We start from the raw sequence: 26,804 nt of genomic DNA, 5'->3' as shown, positions 1-26,804 counted from the left end.
ACCTGGGATGCTCTTGGTTTAGACAGGATTTTCCAAATTCAGTTTGCTTGGATAGTGTGTAGAAATCATGATTGCCCAGATATGAGAAACTCAGTAGTTTCCACCCACGCAAAGGCATCTCCTATTCCTTCCTCTTTATTCCCCTATCATACAAGCACACTCACCAAAGTAGTACGTGTGTCTTGGCTGTTCTCTGCGACCTCTTGTTTTCTTTGACATGATGTCTTGACCTGCACAGGCAGCCCCAAACATTGTCCCTTTACCCTTCTATTTCTAGCACCATTGGTTATTTGGTACCCAAATGCTCTCCAGGGTTCATGAATTATTAATCGTATGTGTATAGGTATTTGAAAATCCCTAGTACAACATGCATTCAATTCTGGCAACCTTCTCCCTGAAAGGGAAATTTGGACCTTATCTTGTAAATTCTCAGGCTGAAAGAATGGAGACTGTTACTTATGACAAGTACAAGTGTAATGAATAGTGTCTCTTAAATGCCAACTATTAAAAAAAATAAATGCAATGTGGGCAAAGCAAGCACATCAAACTTTCTCTGCATTACCTTACTGCAGAATATTACATGATATTAAAAGTGATAGTCCTAAACTGAGGTTACTAAGCTCAGTATTTGTATACGAGACTATCAGTTCTGGAAGCAAAATTACAATGCTCCTTAGACACAAAGGAAGTTTGTACCTAATGTGGTGAATTCCATCTGTGTGGGAGACAGAGGAGGCCAAGGCGAGACCTCAGAAAGAATTCCTGTAAGAATTAAAGACTACTGTGAAACTTGCTAATTTCTCACTCAATTTTACCTTCTCTAGTGAAAACTAAAAGCATCTGTAGCTATATCTAAAAGACGAAGTGTAAAAAAAACAAGCTAGCTTATTTACAGCTCTCCTCCAGGGAAAGAACAAGACAATAAATCTGTCAAATTTTAGTTGTTTGTAACGTGCTGAAGAGTGTTCAGATAGTGTGTTGGCAGAAGCAATGTAATAATAAACTGTAGTACAAAATAAAATACTCAAATTCTACATTACTTTAGACTAATTGTTGGCAAAGTGTTTTCTCATGCAACTCTCAAAGGAGTATTTAAAATGGATATGCAATTTTTTTGAACTGTAATATTCCTCTGAGTCCCAGGCACGTATCTTTTTCTGATATTAGGTGGCATAGAGCAGTAGCTGGAGAGGACTTTAGGTGAACGCTGGCTAAAATACACCCATTGTATTTTGGAATTTGCTTGTTGAGTGTACTTCAAAGCCTTTCCAGTGGATGCAGGAAAGATCTCTTCAAAATTTCAAAAGTTCAGCAGCTGTCTCCAGCTGAGACAACTTTATAAACACTAGACCTTACAGTCACAGTGCTCCGTGTCAGATGATTTTTCTTATGAGACAGGCCTTGCCTCCACGGACACTGACTTACTTACTTTAAGAATATATTTATTGCTTTTTCCTCTCTCATTTAACAGAAGCTGTTGTGATAAATTGCTAATGTGATTCTCAGCAGTGGTATTATAGGGCAGTGAAAGTGGTATGATTCTCTTTTCTGTAAGAAGTGAAATTTTGAAAAATCTCAATATTCCCAGGAGCATTTATATTGATATGAAAATTATTTCACAGCTTAAGACAGAATTTGAATCTAGAAACTCAGATTGATTTCATATATGGGTCTCTCAAACATTTCTAGTAGAGAATATTGAAACCTTCAGATGTTTTTCTAAATGTTGTTTTGTCTTTTTCTTTTAGTATAAATTATCTTAAATAGTGTTTTCAAAATCCTAACATTCAGCATTTCCTAGTTGTAGGATAATGCTTGAGATACACAGGAAAAAACAGAGTATCTGGAAAACAACTGAGAGTCCAAAACATTATTTCTACCTCTTTTGTTCAGCTCTAAATGAGGATCTAAAACTGTATTATAACATGGCTTCCTAATTTTCATATAAGATCATATCATCAGCATACTTAGGCCATCTAACTCCAGCTCCTGACAAGCCAGTTTACATGCAGTGATGTTATCAAAGAGATACTATAACCTTACCCATTGTTATCAAAGAGCTTAGCAGCATAGAAGCCCTCCAACACAAGACACGTAGGCTACAAAAGGTGATGTCTTGCTCCTCTACTTACCCCCAAAATATTCCCAAGAATGTTTATATTAATTCTCGTGAACATACCAGCTATAAAACTATCTGTTCTATTTGTGTATAATAATTTAAGCAATGGTATTTACTAAATTTAAAGCTGAACAGGTGGACCATCCACATCCTTCACAGAAAAGCTCTTCGCTAATGGGTGGCAAAGTCTTCAATGGATTTACACCTATTTTTCGAGTAGACGTTATACTCAAATATTTCCGGCCAAGGATTATTAGCTTTGGATGAAAAAAGAATATTTTAGATTTTCTTTGCTGTGCTTTATTTCTGAAAAGACATGACATTGTTTAACAAGCAGTGCAAAAAATCCTGTTTTCCCATCTTTACAAGCAGTAGCAATTATCAGAAGCATAGTAAAACAGCCAAGAGAGCAAAGGCTAAGAAACATAAGTACTGAGTCCAGTTACCTCCTGTGAAGCTCAGGGAAATGAGGAAGAGGTGAAATCCATAATTTCTTCCATAAAGGAAGAAGAAACAACCAAAAAAAAATATTTTGAGGACATTCATAGAGAAAGGACAAGTTCAATGTTTATATTTGTGACAGTATCAACATTGCACTGCACAATAAGCAGTAAGAGAAGGATAGTGACTGATCCTTCACTGTCTGCTGTGAACGATGGGTGCGGAATAAAGAGCTTCCCTAATTTACATGACCCACATGAGGACCAGGCAGGCTGTAGTTTTGCCCAGAAGGCAGGAGGACAGGATCTACTGAATTGTTGTTCTTGCTTCTCCTTGTACAGGAAAGAGAGAGCTACGTCCCTTTCCTTCCCCCTCCACCACGTCCAGGATGTGCAGAGGTAAGTAGACAGCACTTCTCAAAGGAGTATCATTTGCTAAGCTTCTTGTGGTGCAGCTAAAGAATCTGAGGAAGTTTCCTTCTTTTTGAAGTGGAATGCTGCTTTATTTGCCACGTTGTAACCTCTTAATCATATTTTGACTGATTAACTAAATGACATTAACTTAATCTGCAGCTACTTTATTACTCTCTCTGTTGAAACTACATTAAATCTGTGGGTGTGATGTCTCCTATCGTACGGTCAAACGTTACCTGGAAATTTAAGTTAAGCATCTCACTAATAACATTTCGTATACAGAATCAATGGAGATCCAAGAGGGGCGTGGGTTTGCATTTTTTTTATAGTCGTTTATAATGTTTTGGTAAGAAATTTAAAAAGACTTTTTTTCTTCTCCAAATAGCTGTTTAATCACTGCTTGAGGCTGAAAAAAAGTGTGTTGGAGCAGATGGCAAGAACATAGGATTTAAGCAGGGGACAGATGTATCCATATTAGGGAGCCTGGAAGATAAATCTCTTGAAGTCTTATGGCAGACATGATCATTACTTTGTTTACATAGATGAAATATGACTAGTTCCAATTAACAGTTGCTGTTGTCCATATTTGGGATCTTTCCCCTTCAGATGGTCATTAAAACCTGTTCTAAATCATCATGTTTGTGCTACTTCCATTCCGTGTATAAATCATGTAGGCATCCCAGCATCTCCATTCTTTACGGGAAACGTCTAGATAGATATTTATACAACATAAAAACAATTGTGGGGGGATTTGCTTTCTTTTAAGCAGTTTGCAAGTACTGTCTCTAATGACGTACTGTCTCCTGTGATGTACAGAGATGCTAGGAAAACACAAAAAGGACATCAGTATTCAGGTTCTGTGCTGCCAATCCATTCTTTGCCTCTTGCTCCCTCCCTAATATTTCCAGGGACTACTGTCCCTGTCACGAATGGCTCCTCTTAGGACTCTAACATAAAGCAAGTTCCTAACTATTTTACATCTGGGCGTAGGAAAGCAATAGAGGAAAAAATATATACTCTTCCTGTGGAAAAATCTGTAAGTTGCATGGGAGACAGTGAGGAAATAACATGTTATCTGTGTACTGCTGAGACGTGGAAGAACCTTTGCTGACCCTGGGAAAAAAAGTGCTTTGCAGCTGCAAAGAGGAAGTCCTCTTAAAGTCTCTGTGTGTGTACATATACATATATACACTTTATATGTATGTATACACACGCACTTGGGTGAATTTAAAGGCAGCTGCTTGAATGTATTCTTTAAAAAGCTGCAATCTTAAAAATAATAAAAACAACCAGAACCAGTGTTACATCAGAGTGATGTAACTGTGAGTCCAACTCATCCCTTCATTATTGCTCAAGCTGAGAAACAAGTAGATATATATTTCTAGGGGGGTGTTCTCACATTAATCACTATACTTTTAGGAGCAAATATTAGCACATCAGTTGAACGTATCGAATTAGAGCAGTTGGGAAGCATACATACACTCTTCAGTGAAACATTCGTTGTAATGTTTTCTTCCTCCAACTGAAAACTCTAAACACCGGGTGCTTAGTGTCTACTTGAACCAGATTCCTCTGGTACTGACATTTTTATCTGTTAGAATATTATTTTTTTTTTATGATTAGTTTCAGGTTTAACTGAACCAACTGGAAATTGCATTTTTGTATGATTGAAGCAGGAAGCTCATCCTCCTTACTGAAGGGTAGAAGACAAGATGTGCGTATTATGTATTGAGCATAAACATCCTCCAAAAAGAAAGAGGAAGGTGGTGACAGTCACAGTAATGTTACATGTATCCGGTTCTGTCTCCTATTTTACCTACAGCAAATGCAAGGATGCCAGAGAGAATGACAGATCAAAAAAGCAGGAATAAGTACGAGTTAAGTGTTGTAGACTACATATCTTACTAGAATCCAGATACTAACTCATACAGTGTAAAGCACTGCATCTATAAAGTCAGTCTTGCAGAGGTAAGCACTCTCAACTCACGAAGTAACAAATTCAGGTGGCAGGTACCTCAACAGCGCTTAAGCATAGTGATGCAGACTTGAGATATGACTGCACGGTTACAAAAGAAAAAGAAAACAAAACAATTTTATTCTTGTAAATTTTAGAGTAAATTTAGCAATATTTTCATTTCTTTAGTATCTCTCGCACTGAAGTACTATGTGAATTAAGTGCAGGTAGACTCATGGAATGACTTTAGCCAAAGAAAAATAATAAAAAAAAAATAGGATTTACAGGCTATATAAATATTGTCTACTATATTGGAATACATAAAAGTATTATATAAAATATACTGAAATACATAGAAAACATATTCTATTATTTTATTAATTATTTTATTAATTCCTAAGGGGAGTTATATGCTTTAGCAATTATTTTGTTGGGACATCTAATATCAAACTGAGTTTAACTAATGACTTTTTATGATAGTTGACCATACCTTAGAAGACGTTTACTTAGTGCCAAGTAATAATGAAGTGTTAACTAGGTGCCAAAATGTAAGCTATGCTCTTTTCAATCTTTAGTTACCAAAACAAGATTAAGAAGTATCTTTTCTGCAGCCAAGCATCCCAAGTAACTAAATTCATTTGATTTAATATTAATGTATAGTCATAATCCCCGAGCTTTGCCTTCAGCAGGATATAGGCTAAAATCAAATACTATTTGATTTGCTATCAGTTATAATCAAATGCTTTTCCTCTCTTTTTTTTTAATATTTTATATTGCAATCTATATGAGTAAACCTGAATACATTTAAGTAACTTACATTGCAATTTTTTAATCTAAAATGCTTATGCTATCTTCTGTTAATGAACGTATAATAATCAGTCACTGTAATCTGCTGACATTTTTACAGACTGAGATTTTACTATAGCGAGCGCTTTAAATTGTAGTGTCAATGTTTCATTACAGGTGCTCCTGCAAACACATTAAAGTTTGTACATGGAAGCATACACGTTTTGTTTTGCCTAATGGAAAAATGTTTTTTCACCTGTGAAATCAAAAATATACTGACAAATTTCCAACATCTCAGTTGGTAGAAAATGTTAAATGCAAACAGTTACTCACAAAAGGAAATGTTTATATCCTACATAGCGTGAGGGGTTTCTATTCACAGTGAAGTTAGTTACACTTCTGCAGGGAAGTGTAACTTCTCTGTTGAGCAGCAGATTATATAAATAGAAATTGCTGATAAAAATTGGGATAAAAATGCTGTAAAAATAACTTCCATGATCTATAGTCAATAATTATTCAGAAGAGTACCTACAAGCAGGAAGGATGAATAAGTAAATATTGTTTCTAATTTTGTTCTCTGAGATGAAAGTGGTGTCCTGCAGGCTGCAAAATTTTCAGCCTCGTGCATTTGGAATGAACCCTGTTTGGTGGGGTTTGGCCATCTGCACACATTCCCTAACAGTTTGCCAGTCACAAGTGGCAGCGGTTTCCTGTTACTTTTGACAGCAGCTTTCTTCATTCTAATCAACTATTTTGCCACATACTTTCATCTAGTCGTTTCCTCTCTTTCTGATGCTTCCTGTGATTTGAATATTTAACAGCACAGCTGCAATAGTCAACTAATAATGAATTTTAAATGGAATATTAAATCTAATGGGGAAATATACTAAATATAATGGGGAAAATCAGCACCTATAAAATAATAAGGAACATCAGCTATGCATATAGAATGGGCAACTGAATTTTGGAAGGTGGCATCTTGGAAAAGACTGAGGAATCATAGAGGGCTCTGCAACTAACTAAACATGGGTCTTTAATGTAAAAATGGCATTTCAGCACTTAGGTGGAACTGGGCATTTTGGTTCCACTGCCAAATTCATCTTTAATTAAAAAATCTATTATTCCTCTCATCACTTCTCCTTATCACTCATTCCTTAAAATCCTTTTTGATATGAAACGATGGCATGATATCCAATGTTTTGCCTGTTTTTCTCCATTTCATATCTGGGCACATTGTTTGCATAACTCCGTTCATATACTCAGGAGAGATTGCTACCGTACTATTGTTTAAGATGTCTGCATATTTCTTTAGCTATTATTACCTTTATTTTAGTTTTATGTGTTCTGTTGTATTGATGATTATTTATCAGTAGTGAATTTGTCACTGTACTGACCTCCTACACAGTTGGGTCACCCTGAATATCTTTCCAATCCGCCCTCACACTTGTGAGTAATCTTGCATCCTCTACAAGTGTTGTGTCCTTCTGCACAGCCCTTTTCCTAGATTATTTGTAAGGGTGTTTACAACACCCATCCCATCACAAAATTTCAAAAACACTTTATGGTTTGGGCTTTTCACTATAATTATGAATGACCATTTGTTTTCCTGTCTCATCTTTCTCAGTTTGTGATCCATGACATTGCTTTTTTTTTTTTTTTCTTTCTCTCCTCACAACCCACTATATAGATTTTTTTCAGAAGCATTTAATGAAAGAGTTGTGAAGTGTCTTTCACAATTTGTGTCTCCAGGCCCTCTATATCTGCTGCTTAAATAACTACTCCTGAGAAGCTTGTTTTATAAGACAAAATAGTCTGTCTCCTGCTTTAGAATAGTTTAGGGAAATTTTACCTTTGAAGGAGATTAGTTTAGGAGCAATTTACCTTTGAAGGAGAATAGCTTAGGGAAAAATTACCTTTGCTTCCCCTTTCTGAGGTGTTTTTATTATTTCAGTACCCTCTTGGAATCTTATTTTATTTCGGTGTTAAATGTCGTGGTTGCAAACCTGGTCACTGAGCTACCAGTCGGTGGTAGACCAAATTTAGTGGATGGATGGCATTTGGCGTTTTATTTTCCTTTCATGTATCCTGGTTTAAACGAGTTTGACGCTCTGCCGCCGCCGCTCCTCCATCCCTCAGGGACTGAAGGGGGCAGCCGGGGCCTGGATTCCGTGACAGGATAAAAGCGGGGCAGTGGGCGGCCGAAAGCATTGTTGGGGCATTGTTTGGGAAGCACCGTGAGTGTGTGTGTGTGTGTGTGTGAACGCTGCCTGTTAATTACTCTAATAAGTTTCCAGCCGGCTCCCCTCACAGCGAGCCCCCCCCCCTCCCGTCGCTATGGCAACCCGCGCGCGGCGCCCGGCCGTTGCTTGGCGGTTGAGGCGGGGGCTCGCGCCCGGCCCGGCCCAGCCGTTGAGGGCGGCGCGTGCGCCGCCACCCCGGGAGGCCGAGGAGGCGGGGCGGGAGGGCTCGGCGCGCATGCGCGCTGGGAAGCGGCGGGGCGGGCACCCCCCCCCCCCTCCCGCCTCCCTCCGCCTCCTCCCGCCCCGGTGTGAGGCGAGGGCGGGCGGCGGGGCCCCCGCGCGGAGCCGGCGCAGGCGGCAGCGGAGCGGAGCCCGCAGCCCGCAGCCGGAGCCCTTCCCTCAGCCCGGCCCGGCCCGGCCCCGCTCGCAGGTGAGGCGCGGCGCGGCGGGGAGGAGGAGGAGAGGAGGAGGAGGAGGAGGGGACCGGGCAGCCGGCGCCCGCCTCCGCGGGGAGCCGCGGCGGGGCTCATTGTCCGGCTGCGGGGAGGAGGAGGAGAAACAGGCGGCTTCCCCCCGCCCGGCGGCGCGGCGGGCCCGGCAGCGCTCACGGCCGGGGATTGGAGGCGCCGCGTCCCCTCCCAGATCCGGGGAGGGTCCCGGCACCCCTCTGCCCGGCTCCACACCGTGCCCGGAGCCCCGAGCCCTGCCCGCAGCCTGCCCCCCCTCGGGGAACGGGCACACGGACAGATGGACACACACACAGACAGATAGATACACGGACAGACAGACAGACAGACAGACGCAGGGGCAGACACGCGGCCAGGCGCCCTCCCCCGCGGGCGGGGGGCGGCGGGGCCCCCTCCCCTGTCAGCGGCTGTGGGGCGGTGGCGGCCTCGCCGCAAGATGGAGGGCTGTGGGGCTCTGGGGCGGGGGGGCCCGGCCGGCGCTCCCCTCTCTGTCTTTATTATCATCGTTACCCTTCATTATCATCGTTATCGTGCCTTCTTTCTCCGTCCCCGCAGGCCGTGGCCTGGGTCTGGGGGGAGTTGCGGTGACAGGAGGGGGCCGGGGTGCTGGCACAGCAGGCAGGCGGCCCCTCCACACAACAGGGACAGGGAGGGGGTGTTCGTCTGGCAGCAAAAACCTTCGGTGAGGGCCCTTCCCGGCAGCAGATGCTGGAAAAGCCACGATGTGATGTGTTTTAAACCGAGATGAGCAGTGATGATAGGTGGTAGTTTCAAGCACCTGTGTGTTCACCAGCAGTTACCGCCTGGTGAAATTCTGCGCATGGGATTGTTTGTTTGAGGCATCCCCGTGCTGACAAAAGGTGCCTTTGCGCAGGGCTTGTTTTTTTTTTTCCCACCACTTCCATTGCTGTGCTAAACCAAGGGCCTTTGCTATTACATATGGAAGAGATGTGGACTTTGCCAAATGGGATAGGTGCATAAACAGTCACTCAATGTCTTGTGAACCTGTTTTCTCAATTTCTTTAAAGACTGGAAATTGCCGTGGTATGCACCGTGTGGTTTTTTTTTCTTCTAATTTTCTGCCTGTGCATCAGGCTTGATTTTAGTAGTATTCTGTTGGTGTTTTGTTTCTAAACAAAACGGAGACTAGTACCATATTTCTATTCACATGAGAAGTGGTTTGCAACCTTTTTTATGTGTAGACCTATTGTGATTTTAGTGGTTGGTCATGTTTCACCTGGCAGGCTTGCATCTTGACAGGATTTAAAAAAAAATTCTTTTTTAGGTCTCAGCAGTCCTATAGAAATAAAACATGGACCATAGATCAATAACTACTGATGTTGCCGATGCCCATATATTATCTTCATGCAAATGGTTTAATTCTTGGCCATCTTAAGAAAACATCAGGTACAGAACAGCAAGCAGTAGAGTAAGCTTTCGCTGCACGTCTGTTTTTTCCTCTATTACTGCAAGATTTAGACCACGATATGATAGTCTTAGGACTTCCATGGGTGCCTCTGCATGATCTGTACTGGTTTGGGTCCTGCTTTCCATAAACTGATCCGCTCCACACAGGTGCCAAAACTGTTGGAATGAATAGATACCAGCAAGTGCACGGTGGAGGAAAGTACAGAAGTTGATTATTGCTTGTGGTCTTAGCAGTGCTTCTGGCTTCTACGAGAAATACTTCACTTTTCTGGGAGAAATATTTACATTTGATTTATGTGTATTTTCTTAGGGAAATGTCTTGCAGAAGCAGAATTACTACTTTGTACAGCCTCTGCACATCCCTGCATGTGGGCTGCCTGGAGTCTTCCTGAGAAGTTTGCTAAGCTAGGTCGCTTGAATTGAAAGAGTGCCCTCTGGTGACATCTGTATTTAGAGTTTCGAGTGTATGTAAAGAAACACTCCTGCTAGTCTGGACTTAAATATTCTTCCCAGTAAGGCACTTTAAGGCGCTTTATTCTGCACAGAAACGCTAGTGTGGTGTGTCTGAGGTAGGGGAAGAGCAGTCGTCTGCAAATGCATGTGGAAGATGTACAGTTGCTTGGAGTCTGTTGGCCCCCTTGTGAAATACTTGTAACTCGTAATTTATTTTGGCTGGATATTGAGAAGTTGTGTTTGATTCCTCCCTCAGTTAGTGGAGGAAAAATAAACAAACACGCTCTTGACGAGGTTATCCTGTTTACTGTCAGTTTTTTTCCTATAAAAATTGCCTTTGTTCAGAATTTTTGGGGACGTCTTTTCTGTTCCGCACTGGACTTGCCGGTGACCATGTAGATCAAAAATCCCTGTTTAGATATTTTTTTGATCTTGGTGCTGCACAGCACCAGTGACCAAACATGAAGCTACAGGACAAACTTCTTAGCTTCAGCTAATTGAGTAAACTTTGATTTTAAACTCTTAAGACAGACTGAAGACTCCAGGAAAGCTAACGATCTACGTGTGCTAATGCTCTGCTTGAAATACGTTTGAATATTAAAAGATTTGCATTGATGAAGACATGCTTCCATCTTAGTTTCTTCCTTATTTTCTTTTCATTGAGATTAGGGATTTATCTTTTCCTTTATACTTCCCTGGAGCTGAGTCATTTGGGCTCCTCCTTTCATTCAATAAATAAAGCTGAGCTGAAACCTGCTTGAAGGGTGGGGAGCGTAGTTGCGTTTTGTCTAACTGTAAGACATCAAAGGCACGGTGTATTTCTGGTTTGAGTGTTGTTTTACAGCTCTTGGAAGGGGTAAAGTTACAAAAGGTACTTAAAAATACTATTTTAAAGTAAGAGGGCATTCATGTTAATACCTTTACATTTAGATACCTGGAACTGCTGCAGTAGAAACCGTCCCGTAGTGTGTGTGCGTGGCTAGTATTTCTTGCACAGTGAGAGCTTTGTGGGATCCACGTTTTGTCCATTTATGAACTCACCACCTCAGAAGAGTGCTGAAGTGAGACCTTAATGTTACCATTGGGTATCTGAAGTAGGGGTTCTGTACACTCAGGTCGCTGGGATGTACAGATGTGTGGCTGCAACTCTTTTCTGGCACTGAGATCCTTAAGAGCCCTGTAGGACTCTGGGGGAACTGGCGTTAGAGCCCCTCCTGTGGGCAAGCTGGTGCCATCCCGTGTCCTGCCCAGCAGAAAGGACACCTGCAGTCGGGTGAGGGTGGCTGGGAGTTGCTGAAGGGGAGGACATGCTCGGCAGCATGGGGTGTTCTGAACATCGGAGCTGCTTGCTGGGACTCCTCAGGTCAGCGTGGTGTAAGCGGGAGTCATTGAACCTGCTTGCTGGCTGAGCACAGCTGAGGGAGGGAGAGGCAGCCTCCTGTCCCGTGTTTTCAGTTTATAGGGGAGTTTAACGAGAAAAACCAATCCATGCATTAAACCTTAAAGTACAACAAATAATACGGTGAAGGGCCAGTGGGGAATATGTTGAAATGCAGTTTTCCTCAGTTGCATTCGGAGATTTGTCATGTTCGAGTGCAGTCATAGCTGGTCTTATCAGAGTTCCTTCAGGGCTTCCAGGTGGATTGTAGGCTGTCATACAGCACAAACGGTGTCTTCTGGAGCTCATGGAGATATCTCAAAATCCTTGCTATCCTATCTTTATTATAAGTTCTGGTTTTCTGTGGCCATAACCTCAGCACAGAGGGGCGATAGCCTTCGGGCTTCCTCTGTGCCTTTCCGTAAGGACAGGATTCCCTTTTGCTTCTCATGTCCGTGTTGCTTTGCAGTCCCAACTACAATAATAACTGCATGGGTAAAACCCTATGGCAGTAATGCTGGCAAAAAGAAGCTGTACGCCTTGCAGACCGCGGCAGCTTTGCCTTAATTTCTGTAGGGCTGTACCCACCCGGCTGTGCTCCGTCTCTCAGGCTGTATCAGCTGCATCCACAAGTTGAAGGTTCCCGCTGCAGAAGATCTCAGGGTGTGCTGCAGTGTATCTCTGCCCGGCATCGAGAAGCTGAGGAGCTGCTCTGTCCAAACATCAGGAAATACTTGTTAGCCTCATATACGTGTGATCTTGGTGGTTTAAAACCTGCTCGTTCCTCAGTTGTGAAGAGCAACCTCTTTTGTTAAAGCATCTATCGTGACAGTTCCTGATGCCAGATTGGAGAGAGCAATGCATCTGTTGCTGCTTGCTGTTAAATTGAAAGCCCCTCTATTTTTTAGTCCCTTTGAGGGAAGAAAATGCTTGCAGTCCCCTAAAGTAGGATTTGCCTTGGTGCCAACTCTTAAGAATAGCTGTTCGTTTTGTTTCTTTGAGGTGTAGGACTTGCGATCTATTCCCCTTGCCTATTTCAGGTGTTTTTTTTGTGTGTGTTTACATACAAACACATTGAATAGGCAATGTAAGCTTCAGATGGCAGGGGAGCTGGGAGAGGCATGTGCCGCCTCTGTTTCCTTGGGTCTGTCTGGGGAGACTCTGCGTCTCCCCCATGGATCGCGGGTGCGACCGCAGCACTTGATGTAGCCCACTGCTTCATCAGCATGTGGTTGAGATTTGAACGTGGATTAGAACAAGCTGGCTGAGGCTCAATCCAGATAAAATATACATGATGATGTGGATGTAATTATCAGCCTTCCTAATTGAAGAGTGCATTTGCCATTAGGTGAAAGTGTTAGTGCCCTCTGGTGACTCCTGTTGTTTCCAGCACTCATATTGAAGCAGTCAAAGCAGTTTTTTAAATCTTTGAGTAAAAAATAGGGACATCCTAACCTGATGAGAGCTGACTAGCTTGGCTAGAAGCTGTCACTGCCCCTCTTGCCGTTGTTTTCTAGATCGTTAAAGCAGTTCTTGGTGCAAGGAATGAAATATAACTTGGGGGCTAAGCGTGGGTCAGTTAAGGAAGAAAGAACAGCATGCTGGGGATAAACAGAAACTGCATGGAGTAAGAGTGGTGGTTAAGCTTGCTGGTGTCCTCTGCTGAAAGGTGGTCACCCTGACAGGTCACTTCTGGGAGTTCTCCATTTACTTCATTGTGCTGCCTGTACTGGATGTCCATCGGCTGTCTGAGGGCCAAAATGCTCAGAGAGGGAGCCAAGAAGCGCGCAGTGCAGGGTGCAGAGAAGTTTGAGGTGCTGCCTTTCATGGTGAATCGCCTTTTTTAAAGCAATTTAGATGTTTGCAGCACCTGGTGCAGAACATCTTGTTTGCTTGGGAGTCAGTAGCACTGCTGCTTGGGGATATGTAGGTGTTATCTCTTCCTCCTAATGGAGCTGTGGTATTGCCTGCAATCAATTAAGTCTGAAGCGACCTAGGACTGGCTATTTAAGAGTCAAGTCTCTGACCAGTGTTGTAGTAGGATGGCATTAAAAGCTGTTTGATTTGAGCCTCCCTCATTATTCATTAAGGGACAGCTTTAAGCCTATGGAATTTGCTCTCCTCGTTGAGACTGACTCAGATTGATCATGTTGGGGAAAAAGAATATCGATCTTGTTTTAAAAGTTGAAGGTGTATTTCTTAGATAATGGTGGCTGGATAAAAACTGGCAGAGGTCCTGAGAAAGTGGTCTTAATGCAATTTGTAAATTAGATTGCTTTTATCACATTATTAAGGTGCACAGGGTTTGGGATAATTGCCTAAACTATAGCATTACATTTTCATTTAGGTTCGGAGGTAGCAGTATAATGGTACAGAGTTACTGGAGTTGGACCAATAAGTGAATAAATGGGGTTAGTACAGCACATGTTCTGCTCCGATAGAAGCTTCTCAGATTAACATATGGGCAGACTGAAGCCTCCAATGAAAAGCTTAAGGTCTCAGTTCTCAAAGTTTTTCTTTGTAAGCTTCATGTCTTAGTTTCTTACATCTGAAGAGGCATGTAAGAGGCACAGGTGAAATTCTGACTTGCTAGTTTTATATAAACCTCAAACTTTTTTTTTTTTTTTTTTTTTTTTAACTCTGCTGCTGAGTTCTGTGACTTGTTGATAAAGTTGGGGTCCTCCATGGTTATAACCAATTGAGATTGGTTTGTAATTGAAATTAGGTTTTGACCTCAGATGCTTTTTTCAGTGGCAGCTTTTTTTTTTTTTTTTCTTGATTGCTCACTTCTCACACTGTCTTGTTTTGGCAGAAATACTAGTAGGTTGTACTGTGGCAGGGAACCTAACTAGCTAAGAAGATTAATCTTTTTCTTCTCCCTTCCCTCCTCCAAGCTGTTTAGTCTACAGCTGTACAAAATCTTGTGCTGCTGTCATGGCAGAGAAAGGAATGGAAAACAGCGATTGGGGTAGAGACAGCTGGCAAATGCCAAATCGGAGTTCCCATAAGCCAGCTGAAATCAGTAAGTGGATCGCTTGTCCCTTAGGTTATAGCTCAGCTTGTGGAGCATTCATTCCTGCTATTAGAGCACAAGCTGCATTCTGTCCTGAATCCCTGTCTGGGTCTGCAAGTCTGGGGACTTGGGAAAAATCTCAGTTCTGTTCAGCTGTGTGACCTGAGGTTCTGTGGGATGCCATGCAGAAACACCTGCGGCATTGCAGAATCTTTGCAGTGTTTTGGAAAATCACTTTGAAGTAGAGCTCAAGTTTACAACTGTTGCACCTTTTTCAGTAGGCTGGTGGAGTGTGTAGGGAATGCTGCTGGTGTTACTGGAAACTTGGTAACAGAGCCATCTGTCCAACCAGCCAAAGACTAATCCTGAAGCCTTCAAAGTATTTTTGTGGTTTCTGAAAAACTCTGCAATCAACTTATACGTTAAGTTCTAGGTGGACATCTTCACAGAATCACAGAATTTTCTAGGTTGGAAGAGACCTCAAGGTCATCGAGTCCAACCTCCAACCTAACGCTAACAGCCCTCCACTAAACCATATCCCTAAGCTCTACATCTAAGCGTCTTTTGAAGACTTCCAGGGATGGTGACTCCACCACTTCCCTGGGCAGCCTGTTCCAATGCCTCACAACCCTTTCTGTAAAGAAGTTCTTCCTAACATCTAACCTAAAACTCCCCTGGCTCAACTTAAGCCCATTCCCCCTCGTCCTGTCACCAGGCACGTGGGAGAACAGGCCAACCCCCACCTCGCTACAGCCTCCCTTGAGGTACCTATAGAGAGCGATAAGGTCACCCCTGAGCCTCCTCTTCTCCAGGCTGAACAAGCCCAGCTCCCTCAGCCGCTCCTCGTAGGACTTGTTCTCCAGGCCCCTCACCAGCTTCGTCGCCCTTCTCTGCACCCGCTCAAGCACCTCGATGTCCTTCTTGTAGCGAGGGGCCCAAAACTGAACACAGTACTCGAGGTGCGGCCTCACCAGAGCTGAGTACAGGGGGACGATCACCTCCCTAGCCCTGCTGGTCACGCTGTTCCTAATACAAGCCAGGATGCCGTTGGCCTTCTTGGCCACCTGAGCACACTGCTGGCTCATATTCAGCCGACTGTCCACCATCACTCCCAGGTCCTTCTCTGCCTGGCAGCTTTCCAACCATTCCTCTCCCAGCCTGTAGCTCTGCTTGGGGTTATTGCGCCCCAGGTGCAGGACCCGGCACTTGGCCTTGTTAAACTTCATGCAGTTGACCTCAGCCCATCGGTGCAGCCTATCCAGATCCTCCTGCAGAGCTTTCCTACCCTCAAGCAGATCGACACACGCACCTAACTTGGTGTCATCTGCGAACTTACTGAGGGTGCACTCGATGCCCTCGTCCAGATCATCGATGAAGATATTAAAGAGGACCGGCCCCAGCACCGAGCCCTGGGGGACGCCACTAGTGACTGGCCTCCAACTGGACTTGGCTCCATTCACCACGACTCTTTGGGCCCGGCTATCCAGCCAGTTTCTAACCCAACGAAGCGTGCGCCAGTCCAAGCCAAGAGCAGCCAGTTTCTTGAGGAGAATGCTGTGGGAGACGGTGTCAAAAGCCTTGCTGAAGTCAAGGTAGACCACATCCACAGCCTTTCCCTCATCCACCCAGCGCGTCACTCTGTCATAGAAGGAGATCAGGTTCGTCAGGCATGACCTGCCTTTCATAAAGCCATGCTGACTGGGCCTGATCGCCTGCTTCCCCTTCAAGTGCTGCATGATGACTCTCAGGAGGATCTGCTCCATGAGCTTTCCTGGCACTGAGGTCAAACTGACAGGCCTGTAGTTTCCTGGGTCTGCCCTCCGGCCCTTCTTGTAGATGGGCGTCACGTTTGCTAGCCGCCAGTCGATTGGGACCTCCCCCGATAGCCAGGACTGTTGATAGATGATGGACAGCGGCTTGGCCAGCTCCTCTGCCAGTTCCCTCAGTACCCTTGGGTGGATCCCATCTGGCCCCATCGACTTGTGCACATCTAAGTGCCGTAGTAGGTCACCAACCAGTTCTTCATGGATAATGAGGGCCACATCCTGCTCCCCATCCCCTTCCACCAGCTCAGGGTACTGGGTATCCAGAGAACATCCGGTATTGCCGCTAAAGACTGAGGCAAAGAAGGCATTGAGCACCTCCGCCTTTTCCTCATCTCTTGTAACTAAGTTTCCCCCCGCATCCAGTAAAGGATGGAGATTCTCCTTAGTCCTCCTTTTTGTATTTTCAAATCTTGGATTTGAAAATACACATAAATAGTTTGAAGTCCTAAATCAATAAAAGAAAAGATGGCCAACGATTTGGACTACTCTTTTTCCTATTAATGCATCACTGTTTTGTGCCGTCACTAATTAGTAACTCTAATATCATGAGGTGTATTGATAAAGCGTGTGCTTAGTGATGACTCATAGTCATTGTGTTTCCAGCCCTGCTTTGTCACAGAACTAACTTTCTCTGCGTGGTTAAAGGGCACCTGAACTCTGCTTCTATTGCTAGCAACTCTGGCCACCCTGCCAACAGCCTTGTCTTTGATTACCAGCCACTTTTTCCATTTGCTTTATTGGTAAGTACACCTGAGTAGTGGCAGCTCCCCCTGTTGTGGAAGCCGTCACTCTGTTTAGAATACCAGTCGCATGTTTTTACAATGACCAATTGGATTTGGTGTCAGTTGTCAGGCCTGCCTCTAAGTATCTTCAAATAACTGCGGGATGCTTCCTGATCAGAACTGTATGGAAATGTGTGTTACTCCTTTCCAACATGCCTCTTGGAACAAGATCAGTCGAATCTATTGAGTTCAGTCCTCCCTTACAGTTGAGGTGATCTGCAAGTACCTCCTGGAGATCAGAGGGCTAAATTGCGGAACAATTAGGAAGATTTCTTAGCTAACCACTCATCCTGTGTTTCTGAGAACTGTGGATGTAGCAGACAGTGCGCAGCCAGAAACTCGAGGTGTGTGTTGGGTTAGATAGAAGCCCAGGCCCTGCAGGACTGCCTGAAGATAAGAGGAGGATGGACAGCAGCTGGGTATAAGGCTTTATTATTATTTTCAGAAATAATAGTGCTTGGGTGATGTCAGGTGTGTGGTTTCAAATGAATCTGCTTTCTGTTCTATTTCTGCAATGCTAGCCAGTGTCCCTCTACAGTAGAAACTTTTTTGCTGTTTCTTGTTTGAAAAGTGCCTGGCTAACCATGCTTTGGTTGATTGCCCTATCGATGACACATGATTCCTCCTAATCCTCTACATCCACACCCCAAACCTGAGCCTGTTTTGGATCAGTTTGGAACAGATTCTGCCAGACAACCCTTCGATAATGAATTCTGCCGTTCGTAGTGAAATGCCTTGCCAGCAGTGCTCTTCTCGCTAGTAGTGCAAGGTAATTTTCTTTCTGATTTGCTCTAGTGTGTGCCTTTTCTAGTCCTGGTAATAGCAGATCTTAAATTCTGCTTTAAGCAAGCTTGTTTTGTGGTAGGTTGGACAAGGTCTTCATTGCAGCGCTGCCAAATGTAACAGCACAAATTTAATCACAGTATGAAATTGAGATTGTTTGATTATTTTTAAAACCGTGTAATGTCGTCGTGTAGATCTAACTGTGCTGGCAGGAAGTTTATTTGTGGAAATTGTGTAACTAGACTGACAATGTGTATTGAAGAGTTCAAAGTGTCTACCCAGAATACCTCGAAAGGAATTTGGAGAGGAAAGTGATGTTAACTGAATTGTAGTCAGGAGATCAAACAAACAAAAAAAAGTCAATGCTGTTTTCACTTGAGGCAGGTTCCAGATGTACGATGTTGTATGAAGTTGAAGGCATATTAAAGAAGTGGAAAAACTACTTTTGAGGTACAGCATTATTTTTTTACCTTTGAAGAGCAGCAGCTCTTCGTACACAGGTGGCGTGCTTTAGGTCCTGCGTGCAGACAGCTTCCGCAGTGCCTGCGTGTAATGGCTTGCCCTTGCACTTAATTAACTTGCTGGCTTTTTTTAATGTGGATTCTGCCTGTGTAATGACTGAGCTCAAACTGCATTTCATGCTGTGACTTGTGTTTAATCCTGTTGAAAAATCAGCCTTTACTCTTCTCTGAAGCTGGCTTAGTGGCGGAGAAGTTTCTTCAGTAAGACCTGGTTCACGTTTCAGGGAAGGTAACGTAACTTCTCTCAGCAGAAGTATTCACATCAGCCTGGGTTTGAGCTAGTGTTTAGGGACTGCAGTTTGCTGGTATCGAACAGTTTCTGGGTGTCTCTTATTAACAGAAGAACTGCTTTAGTTTCTTCTCTTTTGGGTAACCAATGCTGTAGGACTAGGAGATGAGAAAGGACCACCCGTATGTTACTATATGCACGGTGTGCAAACAGTGCACACACCTGTAAAGAACGTAGGATGGCATTGTGCCAGGCACCCAGGGACACTCACCAAAGTATTGGGGTTTGTCAGAGAGGTGGAGTGCCTGCCCTGGGGAGGTGGGGAGCTGAGGGACAAACCTGCAGAGCCTGTGGGTGTGGAGGCTGTAGCATGTGCTCGCAGGGGGTGCTTCTTGCACGTCCACACTGTGACTTCTAAAGGAGGTATGAGCTCTTCATCCAATGCAGGTTTGCAGTAACAAAGGCGTATGCATTCATGATTTGGGGATGACCATTTGGATTAGGAGTAATTCTTATCTCAATTTCATAATTAATTGGATGATAAAAGCATTAACTGGAAGTGTGTTGCTGGGCCTAAACTTCTGGAAAGGATAGCTGAGGAAAATGTGAAATCTGTTGTGATAGAAAAGTCATTTAATATAGACTTTATACAGTAGCGATGTAATAATTCAGAGAGATTTCTTATGCTAAGTTAGATGGATGAACATAAAATCTGCTTGGCCATGTTGAGTGATATAGCTAAAAACAGAAGCTTGTTTGATTAAAAACAGTGCAAGCATCTAATATGAAAAAGTCTTGCTGAGCTGTTGCACCCTTATTTAACTCTCATTAAATCCCTTGTTTGTAAACAAAAGCATATTGTAGAAAAGCTGAAGGCTTGAAGTACTTACTTCAGCTGTACCTTCTTTGGAGAGAAAAAAGCTAGTTTTTAAATGATTTTCTTGAAGTATTTCAATGATTTATTTAAAGTATCCATGGTTGTACGTATTCTTTTCATGAAGAGAGAGTCTTAAGTGCAGAACCAGGATCGGGCAGCGATGAAGTTACCCTCCAGGAGGGATATCTCTCTGGGGAGCAGGGGAGAAGACTTCCCTTGCTGACTGGGGCTGTGTTGGAGTCGGTGTGGCTGCTGGGTGACAGCTTTCTGGGCTGGCACTGAACCTCACAGATGTCTTCGTGGTGGTACTTGTCGGGGTGAGGAAGGACTGACGATGAGGAGCAGCGATGGGCTTCGGCAGCTGAAGTTTTCTTGCCAGTCTGTCTCCTTCTCTGGTGTCTGCTTTCCCTGTTTGCTTCCACGTCGCTAATGGAATTGGACATCTCTTCTCCCTGGGGCGCTGGGGTGTGGTGCTGGGATCTTATCATTAGGCCAGCTGCTCGGTAGTTCTTTGTGGCTTTCTCTACTTACGAATCTCCTAATATTGATTGAAGTGCTTTGCTTACAGGAAGAAAATTGCAGTGTTTTGGAACTCATAATTGGCATCTCTGCTAATGCAGAGAAGGCCAACATTTTCTAGTAGCGATCCTCAAAAATCAGTAACTACATCTCAGAAGAGACAGAGGAGCCTTCCCTCTGCTGGAGATGCCACTCACAAGTTATGTTCCTCTTTTTGGTTGGGGCTGGCTTCAGCGTGCTGCTGGGTCCCTGAGTGAGCTGCTGCCACGTGCCTGGCAATAAAGCTGGCCACAGCAGCTGGAGAGAGAGCAGCCCTGCTGCCTGCGAGCCCCTCACACTGACAGCGGTTATCAGCCCCGCGCAGCGCTGCTGGGGAACCCTGCTCCACTTTGCTGGGTCAGAAAGCTGCCTTATAAATCATTATATGGACACCGTGTTTCAAATGGTAGCTGTGTCTGTGCTCTTCTCACAAGGCTGTTTTTCCCCCGTTGTCTCGGAGGTGGTGTGACTTCTTGCATCTCTTAGCCTTGAAGTGGTAAAGCTGTTGCCAGAGTGTGCCACCGGCCAGAAACACCCTGACCTTATTGTGGCTAGCTGCTTGCTGAGTTCTTCTTCGGGAAGATACTAGCAGTGCCTTTGAGGTGGTTGCCTCTCGTTTATGTTTCCATAACATTCGTGATGAAAATGAACCTTCCTGGCTTGGCAAGCTCAGTCTGACACCGATTACAGGGATGGGGTGTTCCCAAACTGCAGCCGAGGTACTGCCTTGGTCAGCCGTTCTCTTAACAGGGAAGAGGCAACTTCCTCGCTGGTAGTACCAAGTGGGAGAACAAATTGTCAGTCTGTATGAAGAAAAATAAGGTGATAATTCACCCAAACAGGAGAGACTGCAGATAGTGGTTCCCTAAAATGAATGGCTTTAATAAATTGGGGTGTTTCAGTGCTGTCTTGAAGTGTTCTTTTGAGCAGTAGAAAAACGTATCTGATCTTTAGGCTTTTAATTTTTCTCACCAAATTAGTTGTAGCTTGGATTTTTCTAAAATTTGAGATCTGCATTTGAGATCTGTGGCATTTTCTGTGGTTTTCTTCCTATTCCAAGTGAATCTTGTGTGATATTGAAAATACTTGTTTTGACCAAGCTGTGCAAAATGTGGGACAGACCTCTTACAGCTGTCCTGCCAGAAGTTGCTAGAGAACAGCCAAGTTTACCTGGTAAACATTTTAGGATGTGAGGATCTCTGCTTTCATCCAGCTGTGAATTCCCCAAGTTCCGCACCACTCCTTTGTTCTAGCACTGTGCTGGTTTTGAGGATCCTAGGAAGAAAAGCAAAACATTTACTGATGAGTGTGCCAAGATCAGAGATTCCAGGTCTCAGTAGCAACTGAAGTAGCAGTTTGTAGTGGTTTTTTGTTTGTTTGTTTATTTTTGAGGGTGTCAGTGTAAACCTTTTAAAGATACAGTTAATATCACTGAATGGTCACATAAGAACTGTGTTTGTTTTCTTATTTGTGACACCCTGCCACCTCAGGATGTGAACTTCCATGAAATGTAGCATTCAAGGTTTACTTTTTATCAGTTACAAAGATTAACATAAAGATGAATGTAATTGTGGTCTTAGTTAAACAGCATGAGTTCCTTAAGAATGAAGCGATACCTGCTGTAAAACAGTGTGTTTGCATTCAAAGCACCATTCTCCTCCAAACCTGTACCAAAATTATGTTGTCTACAGTCTCTCTTATCATTACTCCTGAATCCAAGTTTTCAGCTTGCACATCTCTGTAATTGAATCAATTTTTAATGCCTGCATCCATTGATCTGGCAGAAATGGAGACAGCTGCACATCTTAGCCTGAAGGATATCTTTGAGTAATAATTATCTAATCATCTACTGAATATTTAAAATTTCCAAGTAAAATTTGGACAGAGTGTCACTTGTGAAATTACTGAGCTTGTAGTGCAGGAATAATCTTAAAAACCCTTCTTGATGGACTCTATTGAAGGCATATGGGAATGCTGCTCTTGTGTGGAGTAATTGAGCTGGAAGTTGACTCTGAAATGCTGGAAAAAAAAACAAATTCGATGAATGCTGACACTGTCATCACTTGTCATGTACATAGAGGCATATAAAAATTGTGGGAATTCCCATGCTGTGTGTGATCTGGAAGAAGATGCTTGTAGGCCCTTAGCAAAAGGGCCTACAGTTTTTCTGTGCCTCGGAAACCATGCAGGCTGATCAGCTGTGTGTGTGTGCATCTTGTGCCTTAAGTTCTCTAACACCAGTGAAGTATGTCCAGGTTTGGGTTCTGCTTTCCTCTTATGTTCATCTTATTGCCATTAAATCCAGTGTCGAGCAGAAGGGTGTATGCTCCTTTAGCAGCTAATGATTTTTCCATTCCTTATTTGAAGCATGGCTCAAACAAAATAATGTCCCTATACCTCCTTAGGAAGTACCTGGAGAAAATATTTGATTTCCTTGGTCCCTGCTTGGTTTAGAGTTGTCACACGCTGTGAAGAATTCCACCATTTTATCTTTATCCTGCAGTTTCTTTTTTTTTTCCTTTGTTTTTTAATCGAGAATGCGAGGCTTGCCTTTCCTGCTATTAGAGGTACACAAATGGGTTTACTTAGTTGGATCCCGTGCTTTGCCAGCTCTGCTCTTCAAATTAGTGCTTGTGTTACGTCTTGATGTCTTTTTGATGTCTTCTGGAAAATGTTGTATTCTCCATCAATTATACAAGTTCTACAAACTATGTAGGTATTTATTATGTCATTCTTTCTCTAGAACAAATACTTTCATCAATAATGTAGGTAGATGGCTTAGAAATAGCTCCAGCAGGGCTCTAATTTATACTATCCATTTACCTGAAATTGCTTTTATTTTTTCTGGTGCTCCAACTCTTGTCATTGTACAAGCAATGAGATGGTTTTACCAGAACTTCACACTTTCAAGTAAGTTTGTCTGCTTTGAGTATCTAATGAGATGAGATCTCCCTGCAACCTAGTGTTTCTGTTTTGCTAACAAGGAAAAATCTGATAACGTCTTATAACAATATATTGGCCTCCTTCATGAAAACATCTCTAAATGATTGCAGTGGAAGTGGGGACCATGCTTGGTCCCCATTACCGGACAGTAACATGTGTTTGGTTTGCTGAAATCCCACATACACGTGTGCATTATCATGGATTTGCATTTTCTCTATCATGTTTTATATTTTTTAGGCAGGTTCTTTGGCAGCCAGCTGTTATTGACTGGTCTTGGGTGAAGAAAAGTATTTAGCATTCAGCTGGTGGTGGTGGAGTCACTTATCAGTTGTCTTGCTTACTGAGGTTCTTCTGAAGAGAGTGAGAAACATGGAAAAGATCTGGCTGCTTGGATGGGTAAACAACTGCTGTGTTTTTTGCTTGTACAAGTTGGACAAACCAAGCTTGACATGCTTCTACGAACAAACACGGGATGATGGCACAGGCAGAATTCGCCGGCACAGACAGTAAATCCAGCTCCCTTCCCCAAATGCCTGTTGTATTTGCACCTCATATCCATCATACCAAGTGCAGGTAATGGATAAGCTGGTAGGTTTTTCCCATTAGCACCATTTCTGTAGCAACTGTGCAAATTTCCACATAGATGCAAGATGGTAGAAGTGAAAAATTAAAGGGAAAATAGTTGAAATGCTGACATCATAGGTGTTAGTGATGAGGATTGCTCTCATCTCTCTGAAAACTGGATTTTAAAACAGACTGACATAGTGTGTCATGGCTTGACAAAAAAAAAGAGGTAAAATATTTTCAACAATATTTTCTTCCTCATTGACACCAGCAATGGCTGTTCAGTGGGAGGGGTTTTGTCATCTTTCCCGTAACTCTGAAATCTTTGCCTTTTTGTCCAGTCGTACAAAGGCAGCATGCAGTTGAGGCAGGTGTGTGTGCCGGGTCTTGAGCTGCGTGGATTTGGCGGCTGTTACTCGGCAGCAGTTGGTCCTGCGTCATCTCTAGTTGCTAAAAAGCTCTCCCTAGGATGGCTGCATCGTGCTGCTTCTGCTTTGGCTGCTCCCCGTTCTGACTGCACCGCCTAACGTCTACAGAAGGTGACTCGGAGTTGCATGGATATTCGGGCTTGCTTTACATGCATGCGTGATATTCAGTGTTGAGGTCCTCAGTTTCAGTTTTCATCACTGATTTCTGTGCACTTTTGGTGTGTGAGTTGTCGTGGCTGCTGGTGACAGCTCCTGCGGCCTACTGACAGTGACGAAGAGCTCCTGTTGGCAGTTGTCATCTGGTTTTCAGAACTTGCCTGCATGCTGTTGCAAAGAAAATTGTACTAAAATCATTTTCCAAACTGTTCTGTGAAGTACTTCAGTTCTCTTCTGAGATGAAGTATGCTACCCATGTGGGCCTGTTTGTAGATTATCATTTTCATGTTCCTTTTCTGCTGGAATTTTTGCTGTTGTCTTATTTAAAACTTCATTTTTTATTTTTTAAAGGCAGAAAACTTAAACTGAAGCATAAAAAAGGCAACTTCTAGAGAATTCTCAGGGGTTATGTTGTGGTATTGTTGCTGATGCACAGTTTACAGTAATTCTTCCCTGTAGGGTGGTGTTTGTAAAATCCAGAAACAAAACAGAAGCGTGGATCTGGATACTTCTGAAAAGGATAGGCTGTTATGGATCCTGAAATTCATACCGGTGGCACTGAGGACACTGCTGGTGCTTGTTTAAGTATGATTCCTCCTCACAGCGTGGTGTCCATGGATGCATTCTTCCCTTGGTTCCCCTGATGCCATGCCTGTATATCTAACCCATAACAAAAATATTTTGCAAACTGCACGCCAGTTGATCAGCACGACATCAATCTTTTGCTGTTCCTTCTGTCTGCAAACAAAATGGATCGCTACAAGGCCACGCAGTGGGAGTCGTGGAAAAGCGAGCCATGGCAAGGTTGTCATCTTGTAGAACTGTGTCATTAGTTAGGCTGTCTGGCTCTAGTTTAAATCATTCTATTTATTTTAGTTGCTCTCTTTGTGCCTCTTGTTCATGGAAACAAATGTCAGTAGCTGCTGTCATCCGAAAATGTCTCCAGGATGTGATTTCTCCTGCTTTGTGTGTTTGGGAATTGTCTTCTGGTTCCTGAATGAACAAGCCTGGATTTCTTCAAACATTTGAAGAAATGTTTCTTAAACAGGCTAAACTATTACCAGGCTTGAATTTTGGAGGGGGAGATAGAGGAGGGAGAAACTTTAATATACTCAGTGTACTTTCTGTGCTTACACCATTGGTTCCCAAATGCTTGTCCTCTTGGCGTATGTGAGGAAAAGCAAACCACACATTGTGACTTAAGATGTTCAGTCTGTTCTGACGGCAGCTGTAAAATAATAGCTAAATCCAAAGGAGTAAGACATTGCTCTGTGCAGTGTCCTTCCTAAAGAGCTACAAGCTGGAGTAGAGGCTGCTAGTGATCCCTGAAGCAAAAACCAAACCAAAACAAACAACTTGGGGAACTGGATAATGTGTAAGTAATTTTTGAACAGAAACTTGTTCTTACGCAGTAAAGTTATTTATTTAGTGAACGTGGCTTTTATCTTACAAGTCCCAAACTCCACTGGACAGAGCTTTTTGTCAAAAGAAAGCAGACCTCTTACAACCCCAGTCTGAACTCAAATAGCATGCTAAACACATGTTCACATTTTTGGCTTACTCCGTTTGTCGCTTGCAGTGGCTCTTCTGTTCACTTCATGTTTGCAGCTGTGCACCGATGCTAGTGCCTTGTGCCGTGATATCTACCAATTAACTCTGGGCTACCAGTCAGTTGTCTGCACTGGGTAGAGCTTGTTTTTGAACGGCGGAGGTCAGAACAGTAAGCATCTCCTCTGTGTGCAGTTCTTCCTAGAAAACTTTCAGCTGGACTTTGTTGCCAGATGATTACAGATAAAGCTGATAGTTGGTTGGTTTTATTTTGTTTTTTTTTTTGTACTAGAATTGGGTAACTGAGCAGTTTGTGTCCTGGAGAAAGAGCTTCTCCTTGATCTGTGAGGCTTTCTTTATCTCATCTGAGGATATTGAAGCTATGGGATGTACCAGCTCCTAAGAGTGGAAGAGGCAAGCATTGAGGACCACAAAGAAATCATCTTGATAGTTGGAAATTGAGTAAGATACGATTGAGACAGAGCCTTACTGTCTGTTACCTTAATGTTATCTCTGTCTTTTTATCTTACTTTTTTTCTAGAGCTCAGAAGTATGAGATGCACAATAGCAGCACTGTAACTTTGTTGTCCAGAATGTAAGCACACGTGATGGTGAAAATGATTTATATAGGTAGTGTTTGCTTAAAACAGAATGAGAACCTCACTTGTTGTGAGAGAAGGGAATCTAAATTGAAGACCATGTTCCAACAAAGCATCATTTTGTACTTCAAACTTCATTGTAAAACCTGATAAAAAGGTTCTTCTGTTTGTGGCTGTTCTGTAGATTTTGATTTCATCTGTTGGAGCTTAAACAGCTGATATTACCCTGACTGTTGTGCACCAGCTGCTTAGGGAAGGAGTGGACGTGTGACACATCTGAGCAGCTGAGATGTATGAG

At 43.2% G+C, this 26,804-nt stretch overlaps 1 protein-coding gene across 5 annotated transcripts in view; it reads left to right on the top strand.

The window, feature by feature from the left end:
* RALGPS2 (Ral GEF with PH domain and SH3 binding motif 2) overlaps positions 1–26,804 on the top strand; it is a 139,469-nt gene that overhangs the window by 14,030 nt on the left and 98,635 nt on the right. For 3 of the 5 annotated variants that reach the window (XM_084528650.1, XM_084528652.1, XM_084528653.1), the window contains exon 2: positions 2,902–2,958. The gene's annotated coding sequence lies outside the window, so the exon portion shown is untranslated. Of the gene's footprint in view, positions 1–2,901; positions 2,959–8,248; positions 8,384–26,804 lie in introns of those variants that run through there. The other 2 variants (XR_014695742.1, XM_084528651.1) reach the window with 1 other exon arrangement.

This window comes from Aythya ferina (genome assembly GCF_964211825.1).
Source record: "Aythya ferina genome assembly, chromosome: 8".
NCBI lineage: Eukaryota > Metazoa > Chordata > Aves > Anseriformes > Anatidae > Aythya > Aythya ferina.
The sequence above is the reverse complement of the archived record's forward strand: the minus strand, read 5'-3'. Positions and strand labels throughout refer to the sequence as shown.